This window comes from Choristoneura fumiferana, chromosome Z (genome assembly GCF_025370935.1).
Source record: "Choristoneura fumiferana chromosome Z, NRCan_CFum_1, whole genome shotgun sequence".
Taxonomy (NCBI): Eukaryota; Metazoa; Arthropoda; class Insecta; order Lepidoptera; family Tortricidae; genus Choristoneura; species Choristoneura fumiferana.
The window spans coordinates 27,423,116-27,435,801 of NC_133472.1; the positions used below are offsets into that span (position 1 = coordinate 27,423,116).

The 12,686-nt window shown below is 38.1% G+C and overlaps 1 protein-coding gene across 7 annotated transcripts in view; it reads left to right on the forward strand.

Annotated features, from left to right (window-relative positions):
- The window catches only part of trio (trio Rho guanine nucleotide exchange factor), a 142,843-nt gene that overhangs the window by 65,802 nt on the left and 64,355 nt on the right, over positions 1–12,686 (forward strand). The window lies entirely within an intron of this gene.

Below are 12,686 nucleotides of genomic sequence, written 5' to 3' on the forward strand. Positions count from 1 at the left end.
AAGAAATCTTTCTTCACTCTTGTCGCAGCGGGTAGAGCTATAAAACTCGCTGAGCTCTAAAACTAGCTCAGCGATACTCGCTCAGCGATGCTTGCTCAGCGATACTAGCTCTAGCGATGTTAGCTTGGCGGTTAACTGACGCCGAGAGACCATAACCAGCGAGTGGTGCGAGTAATCGCCCGTCGCACTCGAATACTCGCTTACAGCGTAGCCACTCGCTTCTCGCTGTTCGTCCACTCGTTTCTAGTTACTAGCTCTAATCGCTTCTCGCTCATCGTCGGCGGTGGAACAAGTGCCTTAAGGTACTCTTTAACGAACCCATTTAAGCCACTCAAAAGCTATTTTCACCCATTAATTATTTTTCGTCCATTAGTACGGTATTTTTTTTTTGCTTTAAGTTATACAGAGAGAGAGTATGTATAGCAAATCATGTGAAATTATTGGGGTGGTTAGTTAAAGCCGACTCCAACACGTTACGATTCACGAGTTTCTAATTATTATAAATATTATATTTAGCCCATAACTGTGTCCTACTGGGCAAAGACCTCTCCTCTTGACTTCCTAATAGCGAATAAAAAATAGGTGCTGATTAAATGTGAACGAAAAAAAAATCGTCAAGCTCACCTTTATGGCACAACTGAAAAAAAGCAGGAACTGTTCACATTAATCATTTTAAAGTTAGGTTTTTTTTTTAATTTATTCGACTGGATTTCAAACGAGCAATTGGGTCTCCCGATGGTAAGAGATCACCACCGCCCATAAACATCTGCAACACCAGGGGTATTGCAGATGCGTTGCCAACCTAGAGGCCTAAGATGGGATACCTCAAGTGCCAGTAATTTAACCGCCTGTCTTACTCTCCACCATCCCAGCCTATTAACGTCCCATTGCTGAGCACAGGCTCAGAATGAGAGGGCTTGAGCCATAGTTCCCACGCGGGCCCAGTGCGGATTGGGAACTTCACATACACCATTGAATTACTTCGCAGGTTTGTGCAGGTTTCCTCACGATGTTTTCCTTCGCCGTAAAGCTCGTGGTAAATTTCAAATGTAATTTCGCACATGAATTTCGAAAAACTCAGAGGTGCGAGTCGGGGTTTGAACCCACGATCCTCTGCTTGAGAGGCCATAGGTTAAACCACTTGGCCACCACGGCTTTTACTTACTCTCCACGCCGAAACACAACGGTGCAAGCACTGCTGCTTCACGGCAGGATTAGGGAGCAAGATGGTGGTGGGGGTTTAATACCAAATGCCTAAAAAAATAGATGCTTGGTAAAAAAAGGTTTCCTTTAAAATTATGGTTTACCTAGTTATTTTACTTCGTTGTAACTTATACGTGAACAGATCATGACGAGTAAATTATTACTATTGTTAGGTTTTTTTATTATTTTTATTTTTATGATGAATGTATGTGTATAAACCTTAAACTCTCTAAAGATTTAAATATTTGTCTGAGATCGAAAGCAATTTTATTCAAAAGAACTGTTATGATCATATTATTGACTGCTCGAGAATACGACCCCTTGCCCTTGAAAACCATGATCTAGTTCGCAACGGCCCGCGGCCGCTAACCGCAACAGAGGTGCTGTCTAAAGCAACTGCGGCGTTAGCGCGTTCCCTGCAAGTGAATTACGTGCGTCCTTCACACCGAGCCTTCACAGCGAACGTTAAACAAATTCGGGAAATGTAGCTCGATACGGAGGCTGCGTAGTGAGCGGGTTCGCGATGTTGAGCGACCGAGGCGGGAAGCGGGCGGCGCGCGACGGCAGTGGCGAGAGCGCCGCGTGCCGCACCGGACGGAGGCGGCGACGCGTCCGCATTCCGCCCGCGCGCGCTCGCGGGCCGTCCGCGCCGCCGCGATGGGAACCACCCCGCCGCCGGTCGGGCTCGCGCACACAAAACAACACAAGACCCGCCGCAAAATATCATTACCGTGGTTTCGGCAGACCTCTGTTAGCGTGCCCCATGCGGGTCTATCGCGACAGCATACTATCGACACGCCGAGCTCCTTTCATGCGCGCCTACTCAAAGGCAACCGCCATCGACAGGTGAATGCAATGCAACGAATGCCTGCACGGATGATACTACTCGACTACCGTCGTTTGCCTTTATCCACTCCCAGCCGGGCGTCGTTTGCCGTTGATTATCCTGGCATTTTGTGATTTTGTCTAAATTGCAAACGCTTTGTTTTCGTGTTCTTTTAGAAAGACGACCTTCAAGCAAATCTTCTGTTAAAACACTTGGGGCATAGTATACGAGAAAATTTAAATATCGTGAATGACTCGCAGGAACCATGGAAACGCACTTTCTCCTCTGCTGATGTATTCATTCAATTTACAGTCTCATTCATAAATCTTATTAAAACATCAATAATTGTGATTATAGGCAATGAAAAAAGATTCTTGATTTCTTAATTTTTCTGGTGAATTACTCATGGTCGCAGTTTGTAGGTAATTTACATAGGTACTTTATCCCTTAAATGGGTACCGGCAATATATTTAACACCAAAGAGAAATCAAAGGTTATAGAAATAAATGTCCATATATGACACTGGAGAAATATTTAATTTTAAATTTATTGTTTAGGGCTGTCGCTCTAATTACTAGCTAATCATCTCAATGTCAAGGTTTTTGTTTGAATTTTTCGAATCATGATGATTATCTTTTTTTACTAGGTCGGTTATTAAAAAACAATCATTGTCGAAGTCATTTTTTTCTCGATCACATTAGCTAGTATTAGTATTTTCTTGATATTTTCCAGATATCCTTTTGTGAAGTTAGAATCATCAGATCCTTTTAACTCTCTATAAACACTTGCTTTGTGTCAAAAAGTCCCCGAAGCAAATGTACATCATACATAACTTATCATAACCTATTGCAATCCAAACAACATTATAGCTAATCAAGTCGTTTTCAAGACGCTCTTGTAACACAGGTAACACACACACAGAGACACGCAAAACGCACACATTGGTAGTTGTTAGCTGTTTTTAACAGACACTGTCTCAACAATTATTTAATTAAAAGTACCTGGGCAACTAAGCTTCGCACGGGCCAAAACAAGACAACACGCGTTTTATCAGAGACTAGCTTTTGCCCGCAGCTTCGCTCGCATTAAATTTGGAGTAACATACATTTACTTTCTGCGATCGATCCTTTTTTCGTGTTTTGATTAATTTTCGGAGGATAACATGGAAATACAAATACGGACAGATTTTCTTTTAGACAGATGGTGCAAATTTTGTAATACAAAAATCAACCTACATACGTAATTAATTATGATTCTTACCAGCTTTAAAACCCTGCTTCGCTGATTCAGGGTTGAAATTTTAGAAAACGTTAAAGTACTACGCGTTTCTTTTGCCCGCGATTTCATACACCATATAGGATTATATCCCGAGAAATTGTAAAGTAGTGCACCCTAGTGCACCTCTGCATTACTTTAGGTCCATCTATGCCAAATTTCACACCGTAGCATGCTGAACGGTTGTGTTGCTCTGAAAATGAGCTCTGGTAGAGTTCGAAACGCGTCAGTGTAAAGTGGTGGTGGTGATAGATGGATTTGTGTGTTCTTACAGTGTGGAGGTGGAGGAACTGCATGAACACACATTGCATGGGCACAAAAGTAGCTATCATAAAGGTCGCGGGTGGGCAAAGTAATTGTGTCAGCTCGTTGAACGTACATGTAAAATTTCGTATCTATGCTATCAGCCCTTGAGGAGTTCCGTCATCAGCAGACGACCCTGGCTGCAGCATTTATTTCCTATCCCGTGGGAATTTTGCTAAATCCTGAAAAGTGTTTTTACCTGTTAGTACCTATTACCTACTTGCATGCCAAATTTGAAGTTTCTAATAATTTCAGTTACGGAAATAGGGCCATTTCAAAGTGAAAATTTAAATCACATTTATTCCCTATCCTGTGGGAATTTCGAATAATCCTTTCTTAGCGGATGCTTACGTCATAACATCTACCTGCATGCCAAATTTCAGCCCGATCCGTCCAGTGGTTTGGGCTGTGCGTTGATAGATCACTATGTCAGTCAGTCACCTTTGAGTTTTATATATTTAATAGATAAGAGACCCACTTGCTCGTTTGCCATCCAGTCGAATAAAAAATAAAAATAAAACTAGCTAGATCGTTTGTTCATTCCCGAAAATCCTCTCACAGATAGCATTTTTTATAGAAATCGTTAGAGCTGTTTCATCCCTGAAATAATTAAATATTTAATTAAACAAAAAATGCTCGTTTAAAGGTATACAAAATTATGTTTCTTGTGTTGTATTATGGTTAAATACGTCAAATCGATCGTAAAACAAGGACGCCCGCAACTAAGGTAAAATAACAATTTGCGTTACTAATGCATTTATGTGTTGCACTGGTTTGGACTAGATTCCTTGAAAAATAACAGCGTTATTCGTAAAATAAACAATGCAATCAATTAGAACGCTGTCTGTAAATTTTCTTACGTTTTTGTTGTAATCTCATGAATCATTACCAGATACGCATATGCACTGAATAAATGTAAACACGGTTTTGCTAGAGTAGGTTAGTAACTCCTATATTTAGCTTTTTATATGTGTTCAATATATACGACATTTGGTTTTATGTATAAATAGTTTGCTGTTTGTTATTTGTTTGTTGTTTTTGTTATTTGATTTCCATCTGATTATTCTAGGTTTGCGATGTAACGTTTTATTTTACTGACTGGCTCAATTGTCCGTATTCGTATTGAATTTGATATTATAATCTTGAACATATACGCTGAGTGTACCTACTGAAAGTTTCTGCTTGTGACATAGCGTAAACATGTAAAAAAATCTTGAATTTCAACCATACCAGATCCCTTCTTGCTTAATGCACTCGAAATCCAAATTGTTTTCACCACCTCTCTGTCGCACGGTATGAGATGGATGAGGGTAGAAAAAGATGGTTAATGCGAACGCGAGAGCTCTTTCGTTACTCGTAGAGAATATGGTCTCAGGATTGGACGTGTACATATGAGTCTGGATGCATAACGATTTGTGAAAGAAATCGTTTGATCCCTTACGTGCTACGATAATAACTTTTATTACTTGGCCCATTTTTTATATTGTACAAGATTATATTTATTTATTTTTTCAATACCTGCATCAGAATGTAATTGACAACGTTATTAAATTATAACTATTGATACATAATTATCCTAATCTTAAAGTACATAAAAACTATAACAAATTATTTAAAGAAGTCCCCTTAGGCAATGTTCCGAATATGCTGGGATCTCTTTCTTTGCAAGAATTCTTTGTCCGAGGAGCCCAGCTACTCGGTGCCCTGTGACGTCTACTAACCTCTTTGTTATTTCCTTACGAAGCTTCAAAGCGCTAGGACTCCACGAGCCAGGAGTTCGTTTTTCAGCCGCTTAAAGATTAAAGTATTGGTTCTGTGCACGACATTAGCGCCGCCTAGCATCCGCAACTTTTTTGGCTCTGATGCTCTGACGTTTTGAAATTTCATCGCGACATTGTGACAAAAATCAAACCTATAACAAAAACATAACCCTCCTTCGGGCAGTCGGGTAACTACTGTGATACCGTGATTTGGGTGGACAAAAGGTTGTGAATTCATTTTTGGCCATTAAAATTAAATGAGGTAGGTAAGTAAAATTTATTCAAAAAGTGTGTTTTATTTTCGTTATGTCAGTTTACTTCTTGTTTAGTTGTACTTTTACTGTAAAACGAAAAGATAAAGCTATCTTATTGATGATGATGATGATTATATCGCTAGTAATAAATTAAATGTCGTCTTCAGATCAAAATGAGTATCATTTTGAAGACCGGTTTTGTGAGTATCACTGTGACGTCATCCAGCGTATTTCGTAAAAAAAATATAAAAATTAAATACTTATCCAAATTCAAAAACAATGAAAATGGTATCTGAACTTAAAATATCCTATTCTTTCCACAAAAAAAAACTAGGTTATTTTTTTTGGTGCATCCCAATTTAAAGTCGTTGATCGAAAAAAAAAAAACTTGGGTTGTTGGATGGTGGATGTAAAGCAAATTAATCAAACTTAATTCTAAATTAAAATACTAATACGCTTAAGGACAAAAAATGTACAAACATATTTGTAGTTTGTTATTCTTCAACAACGATAATGGTATTATCATTCCAGCAATATTTTAATAAAATATGATCGATCGCTTGTGACGCGCCCTCCATTTTCATTTGCGTATTGGATGTATCGAACACAAACACAAACATACCTATATAAAACTAGATGTCCGCATACAGTACAGGTGCTTTGCGTGATAATGTGTTGCCCTACTTATTTGGATGTAATTCTCTTAATGAAACAAATGCCTTATTTTGTCTGGACTTGATTAAGGTGTCACACGAGACAGTTTAACAGAAGTGCTTATTTTTAGGCCCTTCTTCCCCACTGAGCATACTGGGCACGTGCCCAGCGATGGATTGGAGCCCCCTAGTCCCTACTCCATTACCAAACGATAACAAATAGCTACTCAACTCTCGCCTGAAAATCAGGCTTACCGAATGCAGCATGTTGTGCCCGGGGCCTCTAATAGGTGAAAGACGGCCCCGCTTATTTTATAGTTTTTCCAATTTCTTACTTAGGCTTCGTTTCCACCAGAGATGTGCGAGGATGTGTGTTGCGAGGAATGTGTTTTACATGAGCCAATAAGCCTAGGGGGACGTTTCGAGACCAAATCAGGGACGTCTTGAAAAAAGGCCAGGTCAAGAGTACCCTAAACCGAAGAGCATGTATGAAGGGAATAATTAAAGTGGACGAAGCGAAACAAGTGTGTAAGGATCGTAGCAAGTGGAAAGAAGTGGTCTCTACCTACCCCTACGAAAAAGAGGCGTGATTATATGTATGTATGTATAAACCAATAGAAACGCTTCATTTACCTCGCCTCGCTCCGCTCAGCCGTTTCCACTAGAGATGTGCTAAACAAGGATAGGTAAATGAAGCGTTTCTATTGATTCATGAAAAACTCATTCCTCGCACATCCCTGATGGAAACGCAGCCTTAAGCATTACCTATACGACTATACTTGCGTAATTGTGCATCTTTCCTTTTTTATGAAAGATTCGCGCGGTAGGAACGTGATGTTAGTTAAATATTCGATTGTAATTGTAAGAGATAAATAAATGGCACCATCGCTTTGCCCCTGGATTTACAAAAATATAGCAGGTTCTCCGGGAAATTAGTGAGTTGTAGAAATTATTCAACTAAATGGTTTCTGGCAATGATAAGCGAAATTAACGCGTAAATTAATGTTCATGGTATCAACGACGTATATCGTACATGACTTGCGATTTATTTTTTGTCACGATTTAGAAATTATGTACCTTACTAGACCTTTATACCCCTCTAATTGGTTCGGTTGGACTCATGCTTATTTAAATGATATTGTTCTGACAAATTTTAGTGTTTTTTTTATGGTACAGGATCTGATTGCAAGTTTATACTTACATACGTCATGGAAACACGTGGGGAGAATTATACGTCCTTAACGGGTTACAATGATCAATTTTAAAATTCAATTCCTTCGAACTTCTGATAAGCTAACATTCATAGCAATCATCTCAATGCATTACATGTTTTGTTCATTAAATGTTATTCAAGCATAAAAAAACAATTAATGGATTTATCCTTTGTTATCTAAAGATATGATGTGATGCAATGTGGTGTGACGTGATGTTATATGTGTCTAGATGTGGTTGAAATCCAGTGGATCGCAACATGAAACAGTTTTCGAGTTGTGCCCAACCAATTAAAGAAGCTTTTGCTACACTTAACAAAAACCTACAGATACGTTGAAGTTTAAGAAACATTGCAATTTATAAAATAAAACAAAGAATTTTACGGTCGAACTGCTCTGCGCTTCATATACCTCATTTTTAGGGTTTTTTTACCCAACGAATGTTCAAAAGGACCTAAAAGGAAATGTTAGCTGGCTGTCTGTCTAAAAAAGTTAAGTGTGTTTTAGGTATCATGGCCGCTACATATATTTCAACAAAAATAATAAAAGTAAAATAAACTTATCTAAAGGGTGGTTAGGGTTACACAAACACAACTGACATTTATTTTAGTACGTTGGTAGGGGACACATCTTGAGCGCATCCGACTCGAACTTGGCTGGGTTTTTTCCAGACGATTACCGGAGTCTGTGAGATGTACGAACCTACTGTTGCCTTGGAAAATAATTCAAGCATTTGTGTTCACATTGACGATGACTTTGTGATTGCGTTAGACGTCAAATAAATTGACGAACAAAGAAATAAGTGACGTGTGCGTTTCTCTCGTCCAAACCGTGACATTTAACTGTATAGTTAAGACATTCAAATACTTATTGCGTGCATTTTTGTAATGTTACAACTTATCTTTATTGGGAGGGTGCGAAGTACTAGGTGGGGGTGATGAAATCTATCGCAGCGCTCATGGTGGCCAAAAGTAGAAATAGTTCTGGCACTGTCATCTGTCATACTCATATGAATCTGTCATTACCAAAGCAATTTGTATAGACTTTAACTACCTAATTTTAGTAATAGATGTTTGTGTTATGATGCGAGCTTGAATTATTGAACACTGTCCCTGTTTTGTTCTTAATTTCTGTACATCTCGGACATGTCCAGCAACAATTTTCCTTATGAAACGGTTAGTGGGTGAAATTTTATATTGAGTGATAGGATAGACACGTCGAGGGGATGTAATGCTCGAGTTTTACACTCTCTCTCTGCTTTTCACTTCGATTGAAAGGAACTTAAATTAAACAATTGTTCACTTGCTAGGTACCTTTTATTTTTCATGGATTGTTTTATATTTATACATTTTTAGAATATATGAAATTTTTTTGGTTGTGGCTGTTGACACCTGATTACCTTGGTCTTAGACGAAGATTTTACTTTATGCACTAGAGCATAAAAAGTAATTTTATGTCGCCTAGGTCCAGCATATATATCAACTTTAAGAGCACGAGAAGTGAAAAAGTTTTTTCATAACATACTCGTAATGACGAGGTTACTTAACCTAACAAGTGGTGTAGGCATACTCTTTTTGTTTTTAGTCACTATTTCAATATTTATCTGAGTCGTCACAAGTAATGATAGAAAATAATATGATTGAAAATTTCATCCATTCTATTCTTGCCATTTAAATTATTCGGGAAATTACGGAAATACAGCACAATGGAGCACATGCAATAAAATCAGACCTATTTTTCTAAGCAACGTGTCTGTAAATAGCATTTAAAATGTGATACTAAAGTTAGTTTTGTCTTTAGGGTACCACTTATTTAATATATATCAAACCTTTGTTTATGCTATTAGTACAAGAAAAGAGAAATTTAAAATTTAGAATGCCTGTTAACACACAATACCATTACATGTGCAATTCCAAGCACTACTCGATAGTTCATCTGTATCCACGCAGGAATTAACAATAAGAAGTCTTTAACTTCCCTAGAATTTTATATTTGTAATGATGTAGGTATCATTTGTGCTAGTTCGTTATCGCTGTAACTATAGTACATTGTGCATTAAGGGTCGTAAGAAGGGGATTACTAACGAGAGCCTATTAGAACCCGACGCTGAATGCGGAGGGCTTTTAATGACTCGAGTTTGTAATCCCCTTACTGCCCGTGATACACACAATGATTTTCATGACATTGCGAGAAAAAAAATGCAATAAATAAAATTAAGTTTTTTATGTCTAAGGGCCTCCACGTACACTCGGAATTCCGTTTCGGAATTTCGATTCTAAATTCCGATTCGGAATTCCGTAAATACATCACACACATACGTTTATTTCAATTATGTACGCACAGGCCACTGTAGAAAACTCCTTGGAGTTTTGTACTTTTAGTGTATTTTTGTAAAGTTCTTTTTTTGTATCTTTTTCTTTTATGTGTTACTTGTCATTATTGCTTTGTATTGTGTGGTTGTGTTTTGAAGTCAAAATATTATATTTCATCTTTTTCATATTATTTCTTCGTTAGCTTTTTAGTTATATTACAGTCCATTCATACGTTTCAGCTACCATGCGTAATTCCGAATCGGAGAAAACTTCGGACGGAAAACTACTGTTTGTATGTGGTAGGTCCATAGATTTGTATGGATTTACTGCGTTCGGCATTCTGAATCGGAATTTCCGAAATTCTGAAACGGAATTCCGAATGTATGAGGCGGCCCTAAACACTTCACAGCACGGCAAGAGAAAGACGCTAAGAAAACAACTAAATAAAATAATGGCTACCCGTCAATACAGGGCAGCTAAATATTAAATTAAAAAATCGAAGTACGTATCGTACCGCCCCTCTCAGTCTCGTATTAAATAATATTGGCGTCATTTTTGAATTTAGTAGTAGCCCCGTGATTGCCACTTTTTTCAAGTCTTCTACCATAGATAATGCTAAGAACTGTGTTTAGTTTAGAATTCGAAAAGTCATACGGCCAGATTCTTCCATGCTAAAAAAAATTGACTAAAATTATTGCAAAATAATTGATATAAAATTTAAATATAATAAATAAAATCGGTCAAGTGCGAGTGCGACTGACTCGTACAATGCTTTAAAAACAAATACTTCAAGATTTTAATATTTTATTTAAATTATTTAATTCCACCTGAAGAAACATAATTAGTTACATTACATTACAAGTTAATAAAAACATATCACCAAAATGTAAGCACTAGGTGCAAGTATTTTGAATAAAGATAATTTTTAAATTCTCATCCTCTTTGGCTGTCGCCCTGTCGGAGGCTGAATAGCGCTTTAGACTCTTTCCACGCGCCAAAAAAAATAATTGGCTGAACGCAGTAATTCGGCCGAACGGCACGTACCTATTATGAATTAGTGAATAAATTATTAACCTGATTTTAAATTTTGACCTTGTAAATATATAGTGTTACTTAGTATGAACTATAACGGTCATTTTTTAGTGTAAAAAACATTAAATACAGCGGCTGAGAGTGCTTTATTGAAGTTGGCTTTTGTGAAGTGTGTGTAGTGTGTGTCGGAGGTTTGTGGATCATAAATTGTTATTTAGTCTTAATGCTGCACAAAAAAATAAACCACGGTCTTAGAGACAATTATTATAATTATCGAAGGTTTTATAAAATAGCACTAATAAAATCGCAAATAAATAAGTAGTTAAACATTAAACAACATAGGGTCACGGGCTTTGCCACTAGCAACTGAGGGCCGTCATCTTGGCAGCCTAGCAATCAAAAACCGCGAAATGAAACACGTTTCTTGTATGACGACTCCCTTTAATTTGTAACTTTATTTTATTTTTAGTATTTGTTGTTGTTGCGGCCACTGTAATACATAATCTGTGAAAATTTCAAGTGCCTAGCTATTACGGCTCAAGAGATAGAGCCCTGTGACAGACACAGACAGACAGGCAGACAGACAGCGGAGTCTCAGTAATAGGGCTCCGTTGGCACCCTTTGGGTACGAAACCCTAAAAATAACAAAGTTCATGAAGCGTAGATAAGTTCTGTGGTGTAAAACTGGGTCATAGCTACATTTTGAAAATATATGTAAATCAGTTTGCAGGTGGTAGGACCTTGTGCAAGGTCCGCCCGGATTGCTACCATCATCTTGCTCCCTAATCCTGCCGTGAAGCAGCAGTGCTTGCACTGTTGTGTTTCGGCGTGGAGAGTAAGACAAGCCACAGGCAGGGACAGCCGGTGAAATTACTGGCATTTGAGGTATCCTAGGCCTCTAGGTTGGCAACGCATCTGCAATCCCCTGGTGTTGCAGGTGTCTATGGGCGGTGGTGATCTCTCACCATCAGGAGACCCACTTGCTCGTTTGCCATCTAGTCGAAAAAAAAACGTTGGCTGACTTGAAACCTCTTTAGTCTTAAATGACGTACAGCTACTAACTTGTTTGCAAATTTTAAAACTAAACTTTTGCTCCCTGGGGGGAAGAAAAACTATACGTAAATCCATTACTCCCGCGGGAACAATTTAGGCCATTGTCCTTTAGTAAACAGGCATTGAATAACATCATTGACGAGCAAGTGTGATGAAAAAGTATTAAAGCAAAGTATCAAAAGATCACTTTCAAATGACCTCAACGCGAAGTTTTACTCGCTCAACATCAATCCACTTCATTTAATAATCTCGTGTCACCTGTTCATAGCTTTACTGCCGTAACTTCCTAAAAAAATTAAACAACCTACGCAGCTGTATAATATTTCTTTTCGCAAATCACAATTAGCGCGGGATGCGCCGAGTACGTTGTCCATAACTCGCACTTTACTAATTGTTTAAAGACGTCAAGGAATAAAGAAAAATCTGAAGAATAAGCGGGAATGGCTTCACATGTGTTGTTAAGGCATTCCCGCTGATGCTTCAGATTCGTCTTCGTCGATTCTTCGATACATATATTTTCCGCGCTATGTTTTGCTCTTCACTATTTACGGCTCTTGCTTTTTAATACATTTGTTGCCACTTTATAGGCACTATCCACCTGTGGTCTTATCTGAAAACTAGTTGGCCGCAAATCTTATCTCTTATATCGACATATTTGTTTATCTATGAACGTATTGCTCCCATCGGTTGCGTCAGAGCCACCGTCAATTACTGCTTAAAGAAATGCATTCATCTAACTATAATGCATTTCAAATTTTATTGTAGGTCTGGTACTAACTTAGATACTGTCTATTTCCCTGACGT